Source organism: Pseudophryne corroboree, chromosome 6, assembly GCF_028390025.1.
Source record: "Pseudophryne corroboree isolate aPseCor3 chromosome 6, aPseCor3.hap2, whole genome shotgun sequence".
Classification (NCBI taxonomy): Eukaryota; Metazoa; Chordata; class Amphibia; order Anura; family Myobatrachidae; genus Pseudophryne; species Pseudophryne corroboree.
In genome coordinates this window covers 582,869,721-582,893,323 of record NC_086449.1, presented here as the reverse complement: position 1 = coordinate 582,893,323, position 23,603 = coordinate 582,869,721, and the positions used below count along the sequence as shown (strand labels likewise).

Here is a 23,603-nt window from a genome sequence, read left to right as displayed (position 1 = left end):
TGCGCGCACACGTGCACGAACGGCGCCACCTGTGGAGAGCGCAGGCATGCGCGCACCCTGCGCGCGCGGCCCGCCGCTTCCCGCCACAACCCCTCCGTCAGTGTCTGCAGGGATAACAGCCGGACAAGACCCCGCTACAGGCCTCGTCCGACTTGCGACCGCCGCCCGCCCGCTCTGCCCCCCTCGCCCGGCACTGCCTCTCGGCCGCGACAAGGGGGAAGAGAAGGGGAACGAAACGGCAGCTTCCGTCGGCCGCCCAACGTGGCGCTCATGCGCGCGCCCACGGGCGCCCGAACGCAGCACCGAAGCCGCCAACACTGCACCCGGAGGTGAGGGCCGATGCCCGTCCACCTCCGGGAGTCCTGCCTGTGCCCCCAGCCCTCCCTGCCGCCCGCGCCCTGCCGGCAAGACCAGCCCAGAACCCAGCGCCCGCGTAGGCCCCAGAAGCCGGGAAGCTGTCAGCAGCGCCAGCCAGCCCCTCCTCGGGCCCAGACCCACCGCCAGATGAGCGGTAACGGGCTGGGGTCCCTGCGGTACGGCGAGGTCGAGATGCAGCCATCACAGACAAAATAAACTTTGAAGGGAAGTGGTAATAACTAAGCTATAGCAAACAAGGCTAACAATGTGGAAACTCTGCTATGCAGCACTCACCAAAGGCAATTCAGCAGCAAGAGAGACCAAGCTGGCCTAGCATTCCCTATATATATTGACCCTCCCCTTTTTCCATGGGCTGTACTTTCCTCACAGCTAGGTCCACCCCTCACAGGAGGTTTAACTCTCTCTATTCCTATGCAGTCATTTCGCTCTCCTTAGGTACATTAAAATATAGTATCCCCTTAAAGAATTATTTTGATTAAGATAGACTGATGAATATCAGTATATATTTTAGCGCGGCAGCAGGAATGTATATACTATGATAAAGGTCCTAAATTGGACTTATTTAAGCATACCTGTGATTATACCCAGTAGTGCCCAGCATTGGGCATATGGTATTACTCAGATACACACTATTCCTGGTCAGCATCACGCTGATTCCCAATAAAAAGAATACTAATTACCTCTCAATAATACCTCTGGGACACCTGTACACAGATTTGATAAACAATGCATACAATACAGGAGTATCAAACATCAGTAGGTCATGGTTCTGATCATTGTCAGTGTGGTAAAGAAAGATATCTATTACCTCTCAGTAACAGCTCTGGGTCACCTGTACACTAACTGAATAAACAATGCGTACACTTCAAGAGTGTCAAATGTCAGTAGGTTATAGGTCATTGTCACTGGATGAAAAAGCGGTGATTGAGATACTAATTGCCAAAGACTGGCAGCAGATGCAGAGAGAATAACGATGAATCTGCTGTCAATGTTAGACTGGAGTGTCCCCAATGCTCCGACCAACTACACCGGGTATTCCCAGGTGGTTTCCTTCCTGGTACTGGCGCAGCCCTATACTGTATTGCTTCCAAGATCAGATGAGATTGGGCATATGCAGTATGGTATGATAGTAGGTCATAGGAGTCCCTGGTAGAATTTCTCCAGAATCATTGATGAGAGTTCATGAAAAAATTTATATAGTCAGTTGACCCGAGTGCAAAGAATCACAGGTGGGATCTGCTGTTGGTGTTAGGCAATGAATCTGGACCTACCAGTTGAAAAACTGCCGTAGGTAAAAAGGTTCACTGGATCATCAATGAGAGTCCCAGAAAAACAAGAGAATGAATTAAGGTGTGGGACCATCTAATAAATATTAATGAAAACACAAGAAATAATAAGATATGTCGGTTTTGCAACAACTGTATAATGCTAGAGTGACAATGATATGGACCAGAAAGGCATGTGTATCAATTAACACACACAGGTAAACGTGAGGTTACAATGTAACTGATCAGCAGAATACATGTGCTGCATATCATTCCCAGCTGTGTGCATATGAGAGTAAATAAAAAAAATATGATATAGTTCCTGTATAGAAAAATTGCATTGAAAAAGTCTAACATATATCCAACAAAGTTCCTCTGTGGAGGAGTATATATGGCTTGACAGGAGGTAATGGCAAAGCCTATAAACATCCTAACGGCTGACGGATAACCGGGTGGTATTCATGTGACCGGCGGTCGGGAGACCGACAGTCACATGACCTCCTCCAGCATCCCGACCCCTCACTATCCCGATGGTCAGCATGCCGACCAACAGGGACTATTTCCACTTGTGGGTGTCCACGACACCCATAGAGTGGGAACAGAACCCGTGGTGACCGTAGGTCGCCACTGAGCCCACAGCGTGGTGAGCGCAGCGCGCCTGCAAGGGGCTTGCTGCACTCACCCCTCCCCGCTGGACTCACGGCGTCGGTATGCTGCCGGGATCCCGGCGTCGGTAAGCTGACCGGCGGTTTCCTGACCGCCGGTCAGCCATACTACACCCGGATAACCATGTACGTTTATAAACCCTTAAGACTTAACTCTAAAATAAAGACTCAGAGACTTAGCTTTGGTAGAAATTGTTAGCTGATTTATTCAATAACTTCTACTAAAAATGTCTGAATAAAGATTAAATAGTGGTGGCCAAGACTGAATGACTAACTTCTACCCCAACCCGTAAAACTGTACCAACTTAAAACTCAGCCTAAGCAACAAAACGGTATCCACTCAACCTTAAACCTTGACTACCCACCCGTTCGGGTGGTGTCGCTGTCCCCGACCAGGTGATCCAGCAGATGCATATAGTCAACAAAGGTGAGCGCACCAACCAAACCCGAAATAATAATTAAAACATCTAGATAAGACCTAAAAACAACCTGCCATTCTTTCCCACCATAGCGAAGTTCCTGACCCAGCAACTTCGCCCCACCACCACAACACATAACAAACTGAAGACACCCCAACAAAAAGATCCTCCAAAAAAATACACAAACCTTCCCTATCCAAATGTACTCCATCAGGCCGGAAAAGATAGCGATACCTAAACCTGATTCTCTCATGCAGCACAATCACACCACCAGCATCCAGCTCCCACTTGGCCGCAGCCGAATTAAACTTTTTTCTGGCCTCATCAATCGCTCAACAGTCCTTGGCACTTCGCCAATACAACCTGGGCACGATAAAAGACCATATCAAAATGCAAGAAGGCCAAGCCTTCTTAATGAATGCAAAATCTTCCAAGATCACACCACGCAACTCCAATTGCGACATCTTCCCCAGGTCGTTGCCACCTAAGTGAAGAACCAATACCTCGGGCAACCCATGACATCAGACATTCTCCAGTAAAAACACCTTCAAAGCACTCCACTGCATACCTCTGACACCCAACCACCTCACTTCATCAGTGCCAGGAAAGACAGTTGCCTCACCAGAGGCAACAAAGACGTCCAGTACACAAAGGAGTGGCCTACCACCCAGACCTTGCACCTATCACCCACCAAACCTATAGGGAAGGGAAAAAAGAATAAAAATAGGTTAGTGTGGACATGTAATATGAGACCATACCGGTAGACTATGTAGGAGGTTCTGCCAAAAGAAAATTTTTGCAAAGTACACCACAGTGACATAGGTGACCAGCTTCCAGCCAATATGAAGCAACAGAGACACACATAGGGGAAAGAGTATGAACAAACGGGGGAGGGGGGGGGGGGAAGGAACAGGAGCACACAGGTAAAACTCGACTGGAGGAAAAAACGTAAAACCTGCTGAGGGACGTATAATTGGAGCCAATTACCCGGATCAAAGAAGAAGCCGAATTAAGTCCGTCAGTCCAGGTAAAAAATCGTTAAAAACTCCAGACACACTGCTGCCAGCAGAGGTGTGTAGCTAATCCCCGAGTAGGATAGACAGGGGAAGACAAACATAAACAACAACAACCAAAACATGACATGAACAAGAAAACCACAGTAAACATCAACACAAAATATTGGGTCTAATATAATGCTTATAACTGGTAGAGCTCCAACGACCCAAAACTTTGATATCGCCAACGGGCAAACCGGACACCGCCGCCACCGTATCTGCACCTATATGAAAGCAGTGAGTACCAAAGTCGCAAAGGGGAAAGGCCAACACTGGAAAGGCAACGACGCAGCCTCCAACTAAACTGATATTTAGTTAGAGGTGAGCCTTCATAGTGCAACAACCAAGAACCCTCCGAGGAAGGCCTGACCGAGGCATAATGAACAGCCAGAGACACTGGACAGACGCTGGAGGACAATGAGGGACCCAAGGAAACCCATTTTCCATGAGACATCTGATCCGTCTTAGACCGCCGAATCCTACACCAGGGACTTATCGTCAAGGCGGACATCCGAACAAAGCAAAATCGCATGCAACTTCTTAGAGGGTGCATCCAGCTCCGAAACCCGAAAAGCTTCATGGTAAGCCATTGAAAAAGCCAAACGAATCAGCAGGGACTCAAAGGCCGAGTTGGCTACGCTCTCAACCCCACCCAGTACAGCGAGGAGAAGCGATGCATCAATGGGACGCCTGCTATCCGGGGGAACACGAACTACCCGCACCCAACCTTTCATGGCTTTCACAGTCAAAAAGCTCTGCATAAAATTCGGAGCCCCCTTAACCTTCGCAAAAAAGGAAATGCCGGCCAGGTAAAGGGAGGCAACCACTCTAGATCTCCCAGAGACATAGAGCTGCCAAATAAAAAGAAAGCATCCGACGATTCCCGCTCTTACCTGAAAACCCATGGCCCCCGGAGAAAGCTTCCCACTCCATCCAAGCCTGGCGATACACCGGCTCTATCACCTGCCAAACATAAGGGGGGCAGAGAACCCCAACAACATCAGTAAGAAGCGCAAGCGCAGGGAACGTATCCCATTGGCACCGAGATAATGCATCTGCCATGCCGTGATCCACAGCGGGGACGTGCTGCGCTCGAAAGAGCACATTGTAATGCAAGCATTGCAGCGTCAACTGGGCCAAGACTCGCAATACCAGTAAGGATTTGGCCTGCAGATTATTAATCCCGTGCACCACGCCCAGGTTATCAGACCTGAACAGGATGCTGCGACCGCGCAATTGTCCGCCCCAAACCTCCACCATGAAAGGAAAGAGCTCCAATAGCAAAAGATCTCTCTTGAACCAGCACCACGGCCACGAAGCAGCACACCAAGAGCCTACCAGAAAACATCCAAAACCTACAGAACCTGCTGCATCCGTGAACAACTGCAAGCTAGAGTTATTGACCACGGGAGCCAACCAGATCCGAACACCATCAAAGTCATCTAGAAACAAAGCCCAAATGGTCAGGTCTCACTTTATCTCAGATGACAACCTAATCAAGTGATGAGACCTAGTGACACCCATGCTGGCCTGTTCCAATTTACGGCAAAAGAGCCTGCCCATAGGGATGACTCTGCAGGCAAAATTCAACAAGCCCAAAAGTGATTGGGCCTGCCAAAGTGTAACCTTACGCACCGCAACACACAGCAGGATGCACTTGCGTAACTTCTCCACCTCACCCTAGGGAGGCTGCAACAGCCCGCCACAGTGTCAATTTGGATCCCCAAAAAGGACAAACAGGAAATAGGGCCCTCCGTCTTCTCCGACGCGATAGGAATGCCAAAATGACAAAACAAGGCTCGTAAACTAAAAGGAGCTCGGAGCAACAACCGGAACCTGCCGGACTAACACAAAGGAAATCGTCTAAGTAATGTGCGAGACCCCGACCCCCTGACGAAAACTCCACACAACAATGCAAAAAGGAATGAACTTCTCAAACAAGGCACATGAAACAGAACATCCCATTGGCAAGCACTTATTCATCCCTGATGCGGAAGCCCATAAACCGAAATTAATCAGTATGAAGCGGGAGCAGCCGAAAAGCTGATTCGACATCAATCTTAGCCATGAGGGCCCCTGGCCCGTAGATCCAAACTAGAGATGAGCGGGTTCGGTTCGCGAAGATCCGAACCCCCCCCCCCGAACTTCACCTATTTTACATGGTTCTGAGGCAGCCTCGGTTCTTCCCGCCTTGCTCGGTTAACCTGAACGTGCCCGAACGTCATCATCCCGCTGTCGGATTCTCGCGAGATTTGCATTCTATATAAAGAGCCGCGCATCGCCGCCATTTTCACTCGTGCATTGGAGATTGAACAGAGAGGACGTGACTGCGTTCTCTCCCTGAAAAGCTCCGTATTCTGTGCTCAGTGGGCTGCAAATATCTGTGCTCAGTGTGCTGAAAATATCTACGTTCTCTGCCTGAAAATGCTCCATATCTGTGCTCAGTGTGCTGCAAATATCTGTGCTCAGTGTGCTTTATTGTGGGGACTGGGTACCACCAGTATATAATTATACTTATAGTAGTACAGTACAGTACAGTAGGCCATTGCTGTATCTTGCAGCTCTGTGTCACTGCAAGTATCCATTCCATATCTGTGCTGCATTTTTGTGAGCAGAATATATAGTATTACAGTGCAGCATTTTGGTGACCCAACTGTATATAGTTGTGTACAGTATGCCATTGCTGTATCTTGCAGCTCTGTGTCACTGCAAGTATCCATTCCATATCTGTGCTGCATTTTTGTGAGCAGTATATATATATAGTATTACAGTGCAGCATTTTGGTGACCCAACAGTATATAGTTGTGTACAGGAGGCCATTGCTGTATCTTGCAGCTCTGTGTCACTGCAATTATCCATTCCATATCTGTGCTGCATTTTTGTGAGCAGTATATAGTAGTGCAGCATTTTGGTGACCAGCAGTATACATATATAGTACAGTACAGTATTGCTGTATCTTGCAGCTCTGTTTCATTTCTAGTATCCTGATCAGTGCTCAATATCTGCTGCATTGTTGTGACCAGTATGTATACTGTACTGTGCGACGTGTTATACACCTGGTGATTATACATCCTGTTATCTGTACTGAGCGATGTGTGAGATACACCTGGGGATTATACACCCTATATTATTATTATTATCCTTTATTTATATGGCACCACAAGGGTTCTGCAGCGTCCAATTACAGAGTACATAAATAATCAAACAGGAAAACAGCAACTTACAGTTGATGACAGTATAGGACAAGTACAGGGTAAATACACATAGTTACATCAGCAGATGACACTGGAATAAGTATCAGGTGGCAGAAGACTGCTGGATGTGGTACAGTTGAAGATTATTAAAGTAAGACAAAGGATAAGCACATGAGGGAAGAGGGCCCTGCTCGTGAGAGCTTACAATCTAAAGGGGAGGGGTAGACAGACATGGGTGACACAGATGGGGTACATAGAGAACGTGGAACAGAGGGTTAGGATGATATTTGGCTGGGTTTGGTGAAGAAGTGGACCCCCAGAAGGCACAAGTCAATACTTAACATTGCAACATTTTACTGGGCTATGCAGGAGAAAATTAAAAATAGTGGAAAATAAAAATAAAAAAAAGAATCGATAACTTCTACCGCTTTCAAAAAGGTCAATGGAAGCTGAAATAATGGACAACTACCTCATGGAAGCCAGATACAGTATACCAAACAGAACTTAGCAGAGTTAGGAATGAGTGCTTATGAAATACAGTAACATTTTCTCATAATATTTCAGAAACTGCATGGCTGGTCTCTTGCACTCTTTTGCTCTAATACACCACCTGCTTTAGGATTTATATTCAACAACATTATGGGGTATATGCAATTAGCGGCGAATCGCGGCAAATTATCGGCCGTTTTTTAATTCGACACAATTCGACCGTCCAATTTCGGCAAGTGGGTGCCGAAATTGACCATATTCAATCAAAAACGGATTCGACAGTCCAGCGGCCGAAAAACGGACGATTTGACGGATTTTGATCCGGTTTTTTAAAAACGGGAAAAAACGGGAAAAACCCGAAAAAAAATGGCGTGGGGTCCCCCCTCCAAAGCATAACCAGCCTCGGGCTCTTCGAGCTGGTCCTGGTTCTAAAAATCTGGGGGAAAAATTGACAGGGGATCCCCCGTATTTTTAAAACCAGCACCGGGCTCTGCGCCTGGTGCAAAAAATACGGGGGCCAAAAAGAGTATTTTATACACCAGCATCAGGCTCCACTAGCTGGACAGATAATGCCACAGCCGGGGGTCACTTTTATACAGTGCCCTGCGGCCGTGGCATTAAATATCCAACTAGTCACCCCTGGCCGGGGTACCCTGGGGGAGTGGGGACCCCTTCAATCAAGGGGTCCCCCCCCAGCCACCCAAGGGCCAGGGGTGAAGCCCGAGGCTGTCCCCCCCCATCCAAGGGCTGCGGATGGGAGGCTGATAGCCTTGAGAAAAATGACAGAATATTGTTTTTTCCAGTAGTACTACAAGTCCCAGCAAGCCTCCCCCGCAAGCTGGTACTTGGAGAACCACAAGTACCAGCATGCGGGAGAAAAACGGGCCCGCTGGTACCTGTAGTTCTACTGGGAAAAAAATATCCAAATAAAAACAGGAGACACACCTTGAGAGTAAAACTTTATTGCACACCTGCCGACACACACATACTTACCTATGTTGACCCGCCGACTGCCACGTCTCCTGATCCGACGATCTGGGGTACCTGTGAATCAAATTATACTCACCTGATCCAGGGTCCAGATTATAATCCACGTACTTGGCAAAAAAATAAAACGCATACCCGACCATGCCGGACTGAAAGGGGTCCCATGTTGACACATGGTACCCCTTTCCCCGAATGTGCCGGGACCCCACGTGACTCCTGTCACTGAGGTCCCTTCAGCCAATCAGGAAGCGCTACTTCCGTGGCGCTCACCTGATTGGCTGTGCGCGTCTGAGGTCAGACAGCGCATTGCACAGCTCCCTCCATTAGTTTCAATGGTGGAAACTTTGCCGTCAGCGGTGGGGTTACCCGCGGTCAGCCGCTGACCACGGGTGACCCCACCACTAACCGCAAAGTTCCCACCATTGAATATAATGGAGAGGCTTTGCGATGCGCTGTCTGACAGCTCAGAAGCGCAGCCAATCAGCAGAGTGCAAGGACGTTGTGCTCGCTGATTGGCTTAAGAGACCTTTCAGTGACAGCAGTCACAAAGGGGTCTCTCTGCATTCGGGGAAAGGGGTCCCATGTGTCAACATGGGACCCGTTTCAGTCCGCTGGCACGGGTTTGTCGTTTTATTTTTTTGCCAAGTACGTGGATTATACTCTGGACCCTGGATCAGGTGAGTATAATTTGATTCACAGGTACCCCGGATCGTCGGATCAGGAGACATGGCAGTCGGCGGGTCAACATAGGTAAGTATGTGTGTGTCGGCAGGTGTGCAATAAAGTTTTACTCTCTAAGTGTGTGTCTCCTGTTTTTATTTGGGTATTTTTTTTCCAGTAGTACTACAGGTACCAGCGGGCCCGTTTTTCTCCCGCATGCTGGTACTTGTGGTTCTCCAAGTACCAGCTTGCGGGGGAGGCTTGCTGGGACTTGTAGTACTACTGGAAAAACCAATATTCTGTCATTTTTCTCAAGGCTATCAGCCTCCCATCCGCAGCCCTTGGATGGGGGGGACAGCCTCGGGCTTCACCCCTGGCCCTTGGGTGGCTGGGGGGCACCCCTTGACTGAAGGGGTCCCCACTCCCCCAGGGTACCCCGGCCAGGGGTGACTAGTTGGATATTTAATGCCACGGCCGCAGGGCACTGTATAAAAGTGACCCCCGGCTGTGGCATTATCTGTCCAGCTAGTGGAGCCCGATGCTGGTGTATAAAATACGGGGTCCCCTACTCTTTTTGGCCCCTGTATTTTTTACACCAGCACCAGGCGCAGAGCCCGGTGCTGGTTTTAAAAATACGGGGGATCCCCTGTCATTTTTCCCCCCGGATTTTTAGAACCAGGACCGGCTCGAAGAGCCCGAGGCTGGTTATGCTTTGGAGGGGGGACCCCACGCCATTTTTTTCCGGGATTTTACCATTCCATCTAAAAAAAAAATATATATATTATTTTTAAAAATATATAAAAAATACTTGTGCCTCCAAAAAAGACAAACCAAGTACCTAATCCCTTCTAATATAAATAGATATGCTATTACCAATAAAAAAAAACACAAAAAAAAACATGTTTTAAATTTTTTTTATTAGTTTCACCCACCAAAGTGTGGCGGATTGAAAATGACGAATTTACTGTCTAAAAGCACTGTTGTCGAATTTGCAAACTTCAATTGAATATACTTTGGTCGAATTGCAGCACTTGAATCATTGCAGAAAAGTCGAATTTGACAAAAGTCGAATTTCAAAAAGTCGAATTTTGAAAGTCCGTTTTTTTGACGGAAAGTACTGAATTGCATTGACGATTTTTTTTTTTTTTGGCGAAAAAGTCCCGTTTTTCGCCAATTTCGGGAATTCGACCGCAATTGCATATACCCCTATGTATCCATAATCCCAAAAACGTCAGTCTTCTTGGAAAGTGGTTTGTTCCTTTGTAAGGGAAAGAGAACAAACGTTCTCACACAACGGTTTCTCAATTTCTTTTTCCTCTGGGAACGGATTGTGGATTCACAGGAATATCTGAGCATTTCTGTAATCAGAAAGCAGCGACTTTCTACAAATGTTTACGAATAATTCCAGTGATTTTGTCATTTTCTTCCAGTGATTTGGACCAATAATACCATTGATTAGAACGAATATATCCAGTGATTTTGTCATTTTCTTCCAGTGATTTGGACTAATAATACCATTGATGAGAACAAATAATTCCTGTGATATTGAGGTGTTTGTGTCGCTTAGCTTAGCCGTCCAGCGACCACAGTGCACATCTTTTTCTCTTTTCTTTGCATCATGTGCTGTTTGGGGCCAATTTTTTGAAGTGCCATCCTGTCTGACACTGCAGTGCCACTCCTAGATGGGCCAGGTGTTTGTGCCGGCAACTTGGGTCGCTTAGCTTAGTCATCCAGCGACCTTGGTGCAAATTTTAGAACTAAAAATAATATTGTGAGGTGTGAGGTGTTGAGAATAGACTGGAAATGAGTGGAAATTGTGGTTATTGAGGTTAATAATACTATAGGATCAAAATTACCCCAAAATTCTATGATTCAAGCTGTTTTTGAGGGTTTTTTGAAAAAAAACACCCGAATCCAACAAAAAAATTTCAGGGAGGTTTTGCCAAAACGCGTCCGAATCCAAAACACGGCCGCGGAACCGAATCCAAAACCAAAACACAAAACCCGAAAAATTTCCGGTGCACATCTCTAGTCCAAACCATATCCAGAGCATCCTCAAATGACTGACGGAGTGCCCTGATGGGTAAGAAAGATGTTGAATGAGCCAAAACTTACACAGGCCTTTTTTGGAACAACACCCACCGGAGAAATAATCATATCCTCCAACGGGGCTGAGAAAAAGGACCCGCCATGTAGCCAAGCTGGATCTCCTTATCCACCTTGCCACGCAGCACGTTGGGAAAGGTCTGGGCCAACCACAGGTTACGATAAGAACCAACATGAACTTCCCCTTGGTTGGGCAACCGAAAACCATAACTAAAACCATCAAAAAGGAAACTCACAACATCCTGATCCAGCCATATCAGGGTGGGAGCCCTATTTAGATGAAGCCGCGGTAGCGGGCTTGGCAGGAATGGGTTTTCTCACTCTCGGGGCAGAGCACCCACCACGAAAGCAGATGGAGGCAGGGTGGGCCCCGCCACAACGCAAGCAGAGGTGTCAAAAACGACACCGTTGTCCAACAGGACACATGGAGTTATTGAAGGCAAAGCATTTGCCTTTAGCCTGTCCCGGCCCTTGTGCACGACTAGGACCCCCGTAACCGCCATGCAAGCAGAGCCTCCCCGAAGATCCGTGACCCCACGGGGCAACCAGAACAGGGTCCGCGGTGGGCAGCAGGCCCTCTCCCTCGTCCTGATGTGCCCTGGAAAACTCCATCCATACCTCAACATCTTTACAGCCGAAGTCCATGACCCTCAAACAATCCTGATTGCACCTAAACTGGTCGTCATAAACCCACCAGGCGATGCCCGGATACTTGCGATGCATGTCGTGAATTAAGTGTATGTAGCGGATTATGTTGATATGTTCACTCGGACGATCTTCCAGATAACAGACTGCGAAGGTGCAGAACTCCGCAAACCAAGCATCATAAGATTTAAAAGCCACAACACCAACACCCTCTTTTGCCTTAGTGGCTTTAAACTCCTTCTTTGCCTCGTCAGTCAATGTGAACATATCAACAAAATAGCTCTTTTTAATTTTTTTTGCCGCAGCTCTCGCGTAGTCGTGTAGTAGTCGTGTAGTCAAAATGGACAACTCCAGGCAGGTTACGCTGCTTCCTTTCCCTGCGTGAAAGCTCAGCAGCCCTCTTGCGCTTAGCGTGGTGCTTGCGTTTGCCCGCCTCCTTCTTCGCATAATTAGCCGCACACTTACGGGCCCGTGCTGCGCTGCTGGCAGAAGAATCGAGAGAAGATGAGGCTGAGGAAGAGGAATACTATAAATACCTTACTTCCTCCTTTTACTTATTATCACAAATTCATACAATTATCTTGGCTAATCCTCACATTCTCACACTCACTAGACATCACTGAACATCACACTTCCAACTTGAAAGTGATATCTCAAAGAGATATACTTACCTAACCTGTAGATAATATCGCAATGAGATATACTTACCTGTTATCACCAGAATATCCTAAAATAGATGGTCACATCTCTAAAGGCAGAACCCGAACTATAGGCTCATCACAGATTATCCTCTCCTTGTACCTGATTTTTCACCTATATTTGACACACACTTTTTATTTACTCACATCATAGTTTGCAGTGGTTTGTTCTTTGCACATACTCACCTTATTTAGTTTGGGACTCCATTTGGGACTCCCACTTGGTCACCCAGCAGTGCACATTACAGGGCCTTAAAGCCCATATATGCAATTCACCAGCTGTAGTCACACAGTGCGATATGGACGTTTTTGTATTTGAATTTAATTACATCTATTTGATATTTCGGCCACCCCCTACTGATTGGGAAAACACACCCTCTCCTCATTTTTTGAGATAGGGAGTGAGAATGCACAATTCATCCCCACACTTTACACTTCACTCCATTCCTTATGACCCCAAGATATCAATATATTAGCCCTCCTAGTGAGAGATTTTTTCTGTCTTTCAGTCCCAGCCCATGTATAGTGGACCCAGTCACTTTGGTCTGCCTTCAGACCCTAAACAGCTCTCACCTCTGAGCCTGTTGACTATATGGTACCATCCAGACTCCACCCAAGTTTTTATATACCCACGCATATATTGGTGGGGGAATATGCCCAATTTTTGCATATAACTTCATATGAAATAATATTTTATTTCTGTCCATATATCTCTGCTCTGCTCAGCAATATAATACCTTTCTGTTTTTAATTTGTCATGTCCCATCTTGTCCACATTATTTTTGGACACTCTCATGCTCATTTTTTTTTCCTTGTCTTTTTGTTCAAATAATTTTAATTCCAATTTTTATTTAAATGTCCTTGTATTTATTACCACATCACCTAATATTAGTTGGTCATACTTACCTAACAGGAACAACTATATTCATTTTGGCAATTACCCTTTCTATGCTTCTATGCTTAAATCAGGGACACCACTGTACAATTCTACCTAATCTATCTATTCCCTTTACTTCTATGTACTAGAAATCAGGGACGGAGTCAAGGGGCGGTGCCACAGCACCACACACCCCGTCAGGACCAATTATGTCAGTTCCTCTCCCCTTGGCGACGCAGTAAAGCTGCCGCAGGGTAGCGTCTAGTTTACCTTCGTGGAGAGGACCTTTCCCATAACCCCCTGGGTCCATATCACAATCTATTTGGAATAGTAACCTGTGGCAAGCGAAGCGAGAAACCGAGCCCGAAGCGTGAGGCCGCGAGGGTCCAGTAGTGCATAGAAAAAAAAATAACCTCAAACGAACGGAGAACGGAGAAAACATTTAGGTGCTGTAAGGGCGGAAGTTCTGTACTGCCCTCTCGTTATGTCACTTCCAGGTCCTGATCACGAAGGTAACATAGACACAAACCCGCCGCTGGGGGAGACAGGAACAGGAAGTGAGCAAGCCCAGCATCTATGGGCAAAACGCATCTTCCAGGGTCTTCCAGAGTGGCAGCGGGCTTTTAACAGTGTGCCTTCCGACTTCCAGGGGCTACCATAGCGGCAGCAGCAGTGGGTCTCTCATATCGCACCTTCCCGGTGGCGGTGACGGAGAGGAGAGACCTTGTTATTGGTAATCTGCTTTATGGAGCAGAGGGAGGAGCTTCTGGCTAGCAGCAATCACAGCACAGATAGCCGCTTCACCCGCACCCGTACAGCATCTCTGTCCACCACTTTCCCTCTTAATTGCGCTGTACTATCCTTCACAAGCACTGCCCTAACGATTTAGTGTGCAATCCCTGCAAGGCTCTGCTTTATGCCAGCACAGGTGCCTGATTACAGGGCAAATCACATTTTATATTTATTTGTGTCATGCTTATGCATCCTTTGTATGGCAGCAGTTTATAGGCTAATACTGATTCCTCAAATGATTCTGCATAAGTTGGCTGTTCCATCTTATCAATAATTGTTCTTCCTGCATGGGAGCTTTTCTCATTTGCCAGCATAGGTTTTGCCATTACCTCCTGTCAAGCCATATATACTCCTCCAGATAGGAACTTTGGGGTAAATTTACTAAGATTCGTATTTTCCCGTTTGAGGTCAAAGTTCAATCACGAATGACATCGAAAGTGTAAATATGCAACTTTTTGAATTGATTACGACTAATTTACTAAGCTGCCGTATTCTGCATTTTCGGGTTTTCCGATGTCGATGTCATTCGGTTTTTTTGGCAGTGTTTTACGTGAGTGACTTGTAAAACACTGCCGACTTTAATACAATGAATCTCGGCCGGATCTGAGAGATCCGTGCTGGGCTTCATTGTGCACTTTGTTAAAAAAAAAAAAGTTTAAATGTAAAAAAAAATTGCGTGGGGTCCCCCCTCCTAAGGCAAACCAGCCTCGGGCTCTTTGAGCCGATCCTGGTTGGAGAAATATGGGGAAAAAATGGACAGGGGTTCCCCCATATTTAAACAACCAGCATCGGGCTCTGTGCCTGGTCCTGGTTCCAAAAATACGGGGGACAAAAAGCGTAGGGGTCCCCCGTATTTTTGAAACCAGCACCGGGCTCCACTAGCTGGACAGATAATGCCACAGCCGGGGGTCACTTTTATACAGTGCCTTGCGGCCGTGGCATCAAATATCCAACTAGTCACCCCTGGCCGGGGTACCCTGGGGGAGTGAGGACCCCTTCAATCAAGGGGTCCCCCCCCCAGCCACCCAAGGGCCAGGGGTGAAGCCCGAGGCTGTCCCCCCATCCAATGGGCTGCGGATGGGGGGCTGATAGCCTTTGTTCAAAGTGTTTGATATTGTTTTTAGTAGCAGTACTACAAGGCCCAGCAAGCCTCCCCCGCAAGCTGGTACTTGGAGAACCACAAGTACCAGCATGCGGCGGAAAAACGGGCCCGCTGGTACCTGTAGTACTACTACTAAAAAAATACCCCAATAACGACATCACACACACACCTTGAAAGTATAACTTTAATACATACATGCACACCAACATACATACATACTTACCTATGTTCCCACGCAGGTCGGTCCTCTTCTCCAGTAGAATCCATGGTGTACCTGTAGAAAAAATTATACTCACATAATCCATGGTTGAAGGCTCCTCTGCTTGTAATCCTTTTGTAATCCACGTACTTGAAAAAATAAAAAAACGGATACCCAACCATGAACTGAAAGGGGCCCCATGTTTTCACATGGGACCCCTTTCCCCGAATGCCAGAAACCCACTCTGACTGATGTCTAAGAGGGTTCCATCAGCCAATCAGGGAGCGCCACGTTGTGGCATCCTCCTGATCGGCTGTGTGCTCCTGTACTGTATGACAGGCGGCACACGGCAGTGTTACAATGTAGCGCCTATGCGCTCCATTGTAACCAATGGTGGGAACTTTCAGGTCAGCGGTGAGGTCACTTTCGGTCAACCGCTGACCTGAAAGTTCCCACCATTGGTTACAATGGAGCGCATAGGCGCTACATTGTAACACTGCCGTGTGCCGCCTGTCATACAGTACAGGAGCACACAGCCAATCAGGAGGGTGCCACAACGTGGCGCTCCCTGATTGGCTGAAGAAACCCACTTAGACATCAGTCAGAGTCGGTTTCTGGCATTCGGGGAAAGGGGTCCCATGTGAAAACATGGGGCCCCTTTCAGTTCGTGGTCGGGTGTCCGTTTTTTTATTTTTTCAAGTACGTGGATTACAAAAGGATTACAAGCAGAGGAGCCTTCAACCATGGATTATGTGAGTATAATTTTTTCTACAGGTACACCATGGATTCTACTGGAGAAGAGGACCGACCTGCGTGGGAACATAGGTAAGTATGTATGTATGTTGGTGTGCATGTATGTATTAAAGTTATACTTTCAAGGTGTGTGTGTGATGTCTTTATTGGGGTATTTTTTTAGTAGTAGTACTACAGGTACCAGCGGGCCCGTTTTTCCGCAGCATGCTGGTACTTGTGGTTCTCCAAGTACCAGCTTGCGGGGGAGGCTTGCTGGGCCTTGTAGTACTGCTACTAAAAACAATATCAAACACTTTGAACAAAGGCTATCAGCCCCCCATGCGCAGCCCATTGGATGGGGGGGACAGCCTCGGGCTTCACCCCTGGCCCTTGGGTGGCTGGGGGGGGGGACCCCTTGATTGAAGGGGTCCCCACTCCCCCAGGGTACCCCGGCCAGGGGTGACTAGTTGGATATTTGATGCCACGGCCGCAAGGCACTGTATAAAAGTGACCCCCGGCTGTGGCATTATCTGTCCAGCTAGTGGAGCCCGGTGCTGGTTTCAAAAATACGGGGGACCCCTACTCTTTTTGTTCCCCGTATTTTTGGAACCAGGACCAGGCGCAGAGCCTGGTGCTGGTTGCTTAAATATGGGGGAACCCCTGTCAATTGTTTTACCATATTTTTGCAACCAGGGCCGGCTCAAAGAGCCCGAGGCTGGTTTGGTTTAGGAGGGGGGACCCCTCGCATTTTTTTTTGGAAAATTTATAACATTTCCCCCCCCTTCCCACTGAAAAACATGCACGGATCTCATGGATCCGTGCATGCCTATACAAACACGGGATAAAAAAGCAGGTCTGTTTTTTTTTAGCACTTTTTCACGATTTGTATTTTAGTACGGCAGTGTTTGGCAATTGTCGGCAGTGTTTGTGTTTTGCACTTTTTAGTAAATTCCCGATTTCTACCAAATTGCAGGCGTATTTGACCGATGGTGTATTGATTCGTGATTTTTTCCTAGGACTTCCAAAATATTACGAATGCCCTCATCACTGCCGTGATTTTTGCTTAGTAAATTACCGAGATGACACTTTGAAGAAAAAACGGCATCTCGGTCAAAATCGGGACCTTAGTAAATATACCCCTTTGTTGGATATATGTTAGACTTTTTCAATGCAATTTTTCTATACAGGAACTATATCATATTTTTTTTATTTACTCTCATATGCACACAGCTGGGAATGATATGCAGCACATGTATTCTGCTGATCAGTTACATTGTAACCTCACGTATACCTGTGTGTGTTAATTGATACACATGACTTTCTGTTCTTTATCATTGTCACTCTAGCATTATACAGTTGTTGCAAAACCGACATACTTATTATTTCTTGTGTTTTCATTAATATTTATTAGAGGGTCCCGCACCTTAATTCTTTCTCTTGTTTTTCTGGGACGCTCATTGATGATCCAGTGAACCTCTTTACCTACGGCAGTTTTTCAACTGGTAGGTCCAGATTCACTGCCTAACACCAACAGCAGATCCCACCTGTGATTCTTTGCACTTGGGTCAACTGACCATATAAATTTTTTCATGAACTCTCATCAATTATTCTGGAGAAATTCTAACAGGGACTCCTATGACCTACTATCATACCATACTGCGTATGCCCAATCTCGTCTGATCTTGGAAGCAATACAGTATAGGGCTGCGCCAGTACCAGGCGGGAGACCACCTGGGAATACCCGGTGTAGTTGGTCGGAGCATTGGGGACACTCCAGTCTAACATTGACAGCAGATTCATCTTTATTCTCTCGGCACCTGCTGCCAGTCTTTGGCAATTAGTATCTCAATCACCTCTTTTCCATCCAGTGACAATGATCAGACCTATGACCTAGTGACATTTCACACTCCTGCAGTGTACGCATTGTTTATTCAATTAGTGTACAGGTGACCCAGAGCTGTTACTGAGAGGTAATAGATATCTTTCTTTACCACACTGACAATGATCAGAACCATGACCTACTGATGTTTGATACTCCTGTATTGTATGCATTGTTTATCAAATCTGTGTACAGGTGTCCCAGATGTATTATTGAGAGGTAATTGGTATTCTCTTTATTGAGAATCAGCGTGAAGCTGACCAGGAATAGTGTGTATCTGAGTAATACCATATACCCAACGCTGGGCACTACTGGGTATAATCACAGGTATGCTTAAATAAGTCCAATCTAGGACCTTTATCATAGTATATACATTCCCGGGGGCACGCTAAAACATATACTGATATTCATCAGTCTATCTTAATCAAAATAATTCTTTAAGGGGACAATATATTTTAATGTACCAAATAAAAGGTACATTTTATATACTTACAACATTACAGACTCATACGAGGTTATTATGATTTTGTTTTGAAGAGTGCCCCAAACAAAAAAGGCTTCTCTCTTTTCTTTATTTGTATTTCAGGTTATATATTGACTTTTTGGTGCACCGCCAGCAGTGTAAATAGGGACAACTAGTCATACTATCCCACGAATGCTGGTCTTTCTTATGAATCTAGTTACTTTTCTCTAACTGTGCAGAGCCACACCCATTTTTCTAATTTTGACTACCTCACAGCTTATAATGCTATTTTCATCTATATTGGCAACCACAAATCATTTATTTGGATCACTAGTGAGGAGGTTTCGTGATGAGGATATTGGTGGTGGAGATTGCATGGGATGGTAGGAACTGCTGATAGCTGATACTGGACTGCTTATTATTATTTTACAAATTGTTATAATTTTGTAAAATAAATTTAATTAACTCACCTGTAATGGTGTAACATGGAGGAGGCGCCTAGAAGGTTAACGTCCCAACCTTTACTAACTTTGGCCTCACAAATGGAGCAGATGTCTTCACAAGCATTGTCAGGACTTGGTTAAAAATGATTTCAAACAAAGAGGTGTCTTTTTTGTCTTTTGCCAGGCATCACAATGGCTTTATTTTTATTACAGGAAGAACTGCTGCCACTGGTGGCTGACTTACATAAACAACATCTTTAGCATCCTCATCATCCTCATGGCATGTGGTGAGGTTTTGGAAGGAAGCAGGACCTTGACTGGCTGCTGGCCTTGCCTATAACATCTTTTTTTTTCTGTACACACTGCCAGCCTCTAGTGGATCCTCTGGGCCTATTTTCATTGGGGGCCTGGAGCTGCAGCTCTAACTGCCCTATTGTCAATCCGGCTCAATCCGGCTCGCTGGCCTGGAGCCGGGCGTGGAATGCGAGCGCCCAGTGGGCCACTTTTGGTAAGCAGAACTGGCGCTGCGGGATGAACATATCAGCATATCCCCGATAAGTACCACATATCAGAGCTAACTGGATAGCCCCATCCAAAACTATTAGTGCAAATAATTTCTCACAGCTGATTGGATATCGGTCAGGGTGTTCTTTTTTTGTGGCACTGATTTGTCAGTTTTTAATGCTATACCTGTACCCCTTACTTAACATTGTGAAATATTTTTATTTCAGGTGCTCTTTCCTAAACTTTCTTCCCCCTGGACCACCTTTAGTAGATGTTGTAGTACTATCATGACTGGCAGCAGTCACAGCACAATTACTTGGTTGCTGCTCCTGCTCTTCTATCACTGATCATGATCCATATCGACTCAGTGCTTATATTTTTTTGTCTATATTTTATTTTGTTGAAGCAAAACACTATATACAATTTTGCAAGACATAGGCATGAGTCAAGCATAAAAACATTACATGCAGTGTTAAGCAACATACAACACAACAAAACATATCCCAACTCACTTGTATGAGAATCCACTGTGATACTGTATATAAGCATTCCTATAACTCAAGATTTGTGTGAAATACAAGCACATATTTGATGCTACTTAATGCAGTGGGGCATGGCACTTCTGGGCTTTATTGAACTTACAAGTTGTACAAAAAAAATAATGAGCGGGATGTAATGGCATGCAAGTTTTATGCGAGTTTTATCTCGCACAATCTCACACATATCGTGCAAGATGATTCTGCAACTCACACAATGTAATGGAATGTGAGTTTTCACACACAAACTAAACTCGCATGAGCGATCTCGCGAGGTTTCACTTCAAGAAGCATGCGTTTTTTTAAACCAACCAGAATGTAAGTTTCATTGTGTGTTGCACAGTGGAAGATAAAAAATCACCCTTATTGGCAGCTAAAACTTCCAATATTAAAGCATCACACACCCTATATAAATCCCAGATTGGCCATTTTGTACAGGAGCCTGGGAAGGAGAGGTGGATTTCAAAGTAAGAGTTTACAGCAGCAGCTATGTCTTTTACAGTAAGTCTTTTTTCCCGCTACTGATTCCTCTCCCAATGCAACCAAGCATCTGACTAGCCTTTCTCATTGCTTTGTTGCTTTGCTTTCCTGCCTTTAAGTCAATTGAAATAGTGACAAATACTTTTACTTAATCATTATATCAACAGATTAAGTACTATATATAGTTGCAAAGTTTAACAAGTCTATATTAAAAAAAAAAAAAAATTGAAGAAACATTTAATCCAACCTACAAATATGTGGCAGTATACAAGAAGTTAAGTTTGTGAATGAAAAAGCTAAATCTGTGATGGCTTCAATCAGTTTAATGTGAGGCACCCTAGCACAGGGACATTTTGAAATGTGAACAATGGCCCTCATTCCGAGTTGATCGTTCGCTAGCTGCTTTTCGCAGCATTGCACACGCTAGGCCGCCATCCCTCTGGGAGTGTATTTTAGCTTAGCAGAAGTGCGAACGAAAGATTAGCAGTTCTGCTACTAAAAAATTTCATGCAGTTTCAGAGTGGCTCAAGACCTACTCCTAGCTTGTGATGACTGCAGTCTGTTTAGTTCCTGGTTTTACGTCACAAACACGACCTGCGTTCGGCCAGCCACTCCCCCGTTTCTCCAGCCACTCCTGCGTTTTTGCCTGGCACGCCTGCGTTTAGCACACTCCCTGAAAACGCTGAGTTGCCGCCCAGAAACACCCACTTTCTGTCAATCATACAACAAACACTCGAGCGACTGAAAAATGTCGCTCGAGCCTCTGTAAAACTACAAAGTTCTGTGTGAAAGTACTTAGCGCATGCACGCTGTGTACCTTACGCAAAAATGACGATTTTTCACCTGATCGCTGCGCTGCGAAAAACGAAGAATGAGGGCCAATGTGCAAACAACAAACAGAGTAGGAAAATCTATTAACACATAATATGACTGTGTTTACTATCCTAAGGGGTCTATTCATGTAGAAAACGAAAACATAATTGCTACTTATCACTATACATCGCATCTCTTCGATGCGATGTATAGCTGTGATAAGTAGCAATTCATGTATACTCACCCTTCCGACGATGCGCTGCGGTGTCTGGGGCTCCTGCGGTGAGGTAATCTCCAGCGGTCCTTCCCAGCGATGCGCGGAGTCCAGCGGCGGGTCCCTTTGTGCATGCGCAGGGTGTTGACCTTCCGGCAGGCCGCAGTGGTTGCTGGGAGGTCGGGGGGCGGAGCCAGCACAAGGTGCCGAGCAGCGATCAGGGAAGCATTGAGCTTCCCTGACGTCTCCGCACCACAGTTCAGGTTACGCCGTCCTCAGATGGCGAACCTGAACTACATGGAGAAGCGGAAAGCAGAGCTTTCCGCACCTTCATGAATTGCACTCACCATACAAAGGTATGGTGATGCGATTCAGGCACAGAGCGGGGGTACCGCTGGAGAAGTCAGAGACTTCTCCAGGGTAACCCGCTCTGTGAATTGCAGTAGGCAGAGAAAAGCCCTGTTTAACGCAAAACAGGGCTTTTCTCTGCTGCATGAATAGACCCCTAAATGAGGCATATTTAGACATACAGTACTTGCCTACTTTTGAAAAAGCATTTCAGGGAGATTGCGAAAGAAACACCTATTAGAGATGACGTGTACTGCTACATCCAAAGGTAAATGAGCCCCAAAGTTAGTAAGACACTGATATTGTTCAATATTTGTTTGTCTATTGTGTCTTACAAGAGATTCCATATACTGTAAGTGGCCACGAGAAACCTTATTTAAAATGCATGTAGCCATAGGGATCATTGTGCCTTATAACCAATGCAGGGAAATTGCACTGTTGAGCCCATTTAAATGTATGTATCTCTGATTTCTTGTTTTCCTCAAGAATGTAACAGCTGCATAATGGGGGTAAGGTGCAATCAGGGAGATTGATGGACTATTCATGGAGTCAGGGAGATACAGTAGCTGCTATTTTCAGGGAGTCTCCTGAAGAATGCAGGAGGGTAGGCAACTATGTATTTATATTTACCACTAGGTATAAGTTTTTTAAAATGATAAATGACATCCATTTTTGTTTCCTCAGATGCCAAACAAAGTAAGAAGGCTGCGTAGAAAAGGCAATGATAAACATTTGATGATAAGGAGCCTGGTGAGTAGTAAGCACCAACAGCAAGCCTCTGTAATATATCTGTGATGTCACATAATATTAATGACAATATCATTGTGACATTTAGGCCTGCAAACATTACATAATGTAATTCAGCATCAAAAATATCAGTGATTAGTTATTACTGTCAAAGTAAATAAACAATGATATGTAAAAATTGTTATTGTTTTAAAAACCACCAAAATAAGGGAACAAAAAGAATTGTAGTTTTTTCATTAATTTTATACAGCCCCTAATGAATGCACCAGTGTGCTCAAGCATGGGTCACTTTTACACATGCATTGTTAGTTGGCCTATATTACTAGTACCCTCTTTTGAACATTACAAGTATGTTTAATTACCATTATTTATCTCTTTTCAGGTCCTTCACATGTTCAGAAGACACCACCACTTGGCTCCCAACAGACACCACCTAAATGGAACACAGGCCTGCAGGAAAATACACACTCCCTGCAGTCATTTAGGAAAAGTAAAAAAATAAAATAACTAAAGGCCATAAAATGCCAGCTGCGCAAACTAAATAGGCTCACCTCAGTGGCCGAGGTGTTCCCCTTTGTATTTATGTTTCCTATTATTTGCACTTTTTTGCCTTTAGTAAAATGTTTGATAAAAATTAGTGTTTATTTTTTAAGTATGATCAGTTATTAGCATAAATTGATTTTGAAGTTTTGTAATACTAGATGTCGGTACACTACTGTTTTTTACACTTTTATATAGGTACAATATTTTTAGGGGGTGAGTTTGGCAAAATACTGTACATGCATAGAAAGTGGCAACAGCAGAAGTTTCATAAGAAAGGAAGATTCCAGATTGAAATTTAACGAAATTGTTTTGTTCATATGTTTGTCAATCCAGTCATCAGGACACAGAGACATGTGAGTTCACTGCTGTG

At 45.4% G+C, this 23,603-nt stretch overlaps 2 pseudogenes; one reads left to right on the top strand and one right to left on the bottom strand.

Annotated features, from left to right (window-relative positions):
- Nucleotides 1-1,395: 1,395 nt before the first annotated feature.
- On the bottom strand, nucleotides 1,396-1,513 carry LOC134937768 (5S ribosomal RNA; annotated as a pseudogene).
- Nucleotides 1,514-17,901: 16,388 nt separating this feature from the next.
- On the top strand, nucleotides 17,902-18,019 carry LOC134937716 (5S ribosomal RNA; annotated as a pseudogene).
- The last annotated feature ends 5,584 nt before the right edge of the window (nucleotides 18,020-23,603 follow it).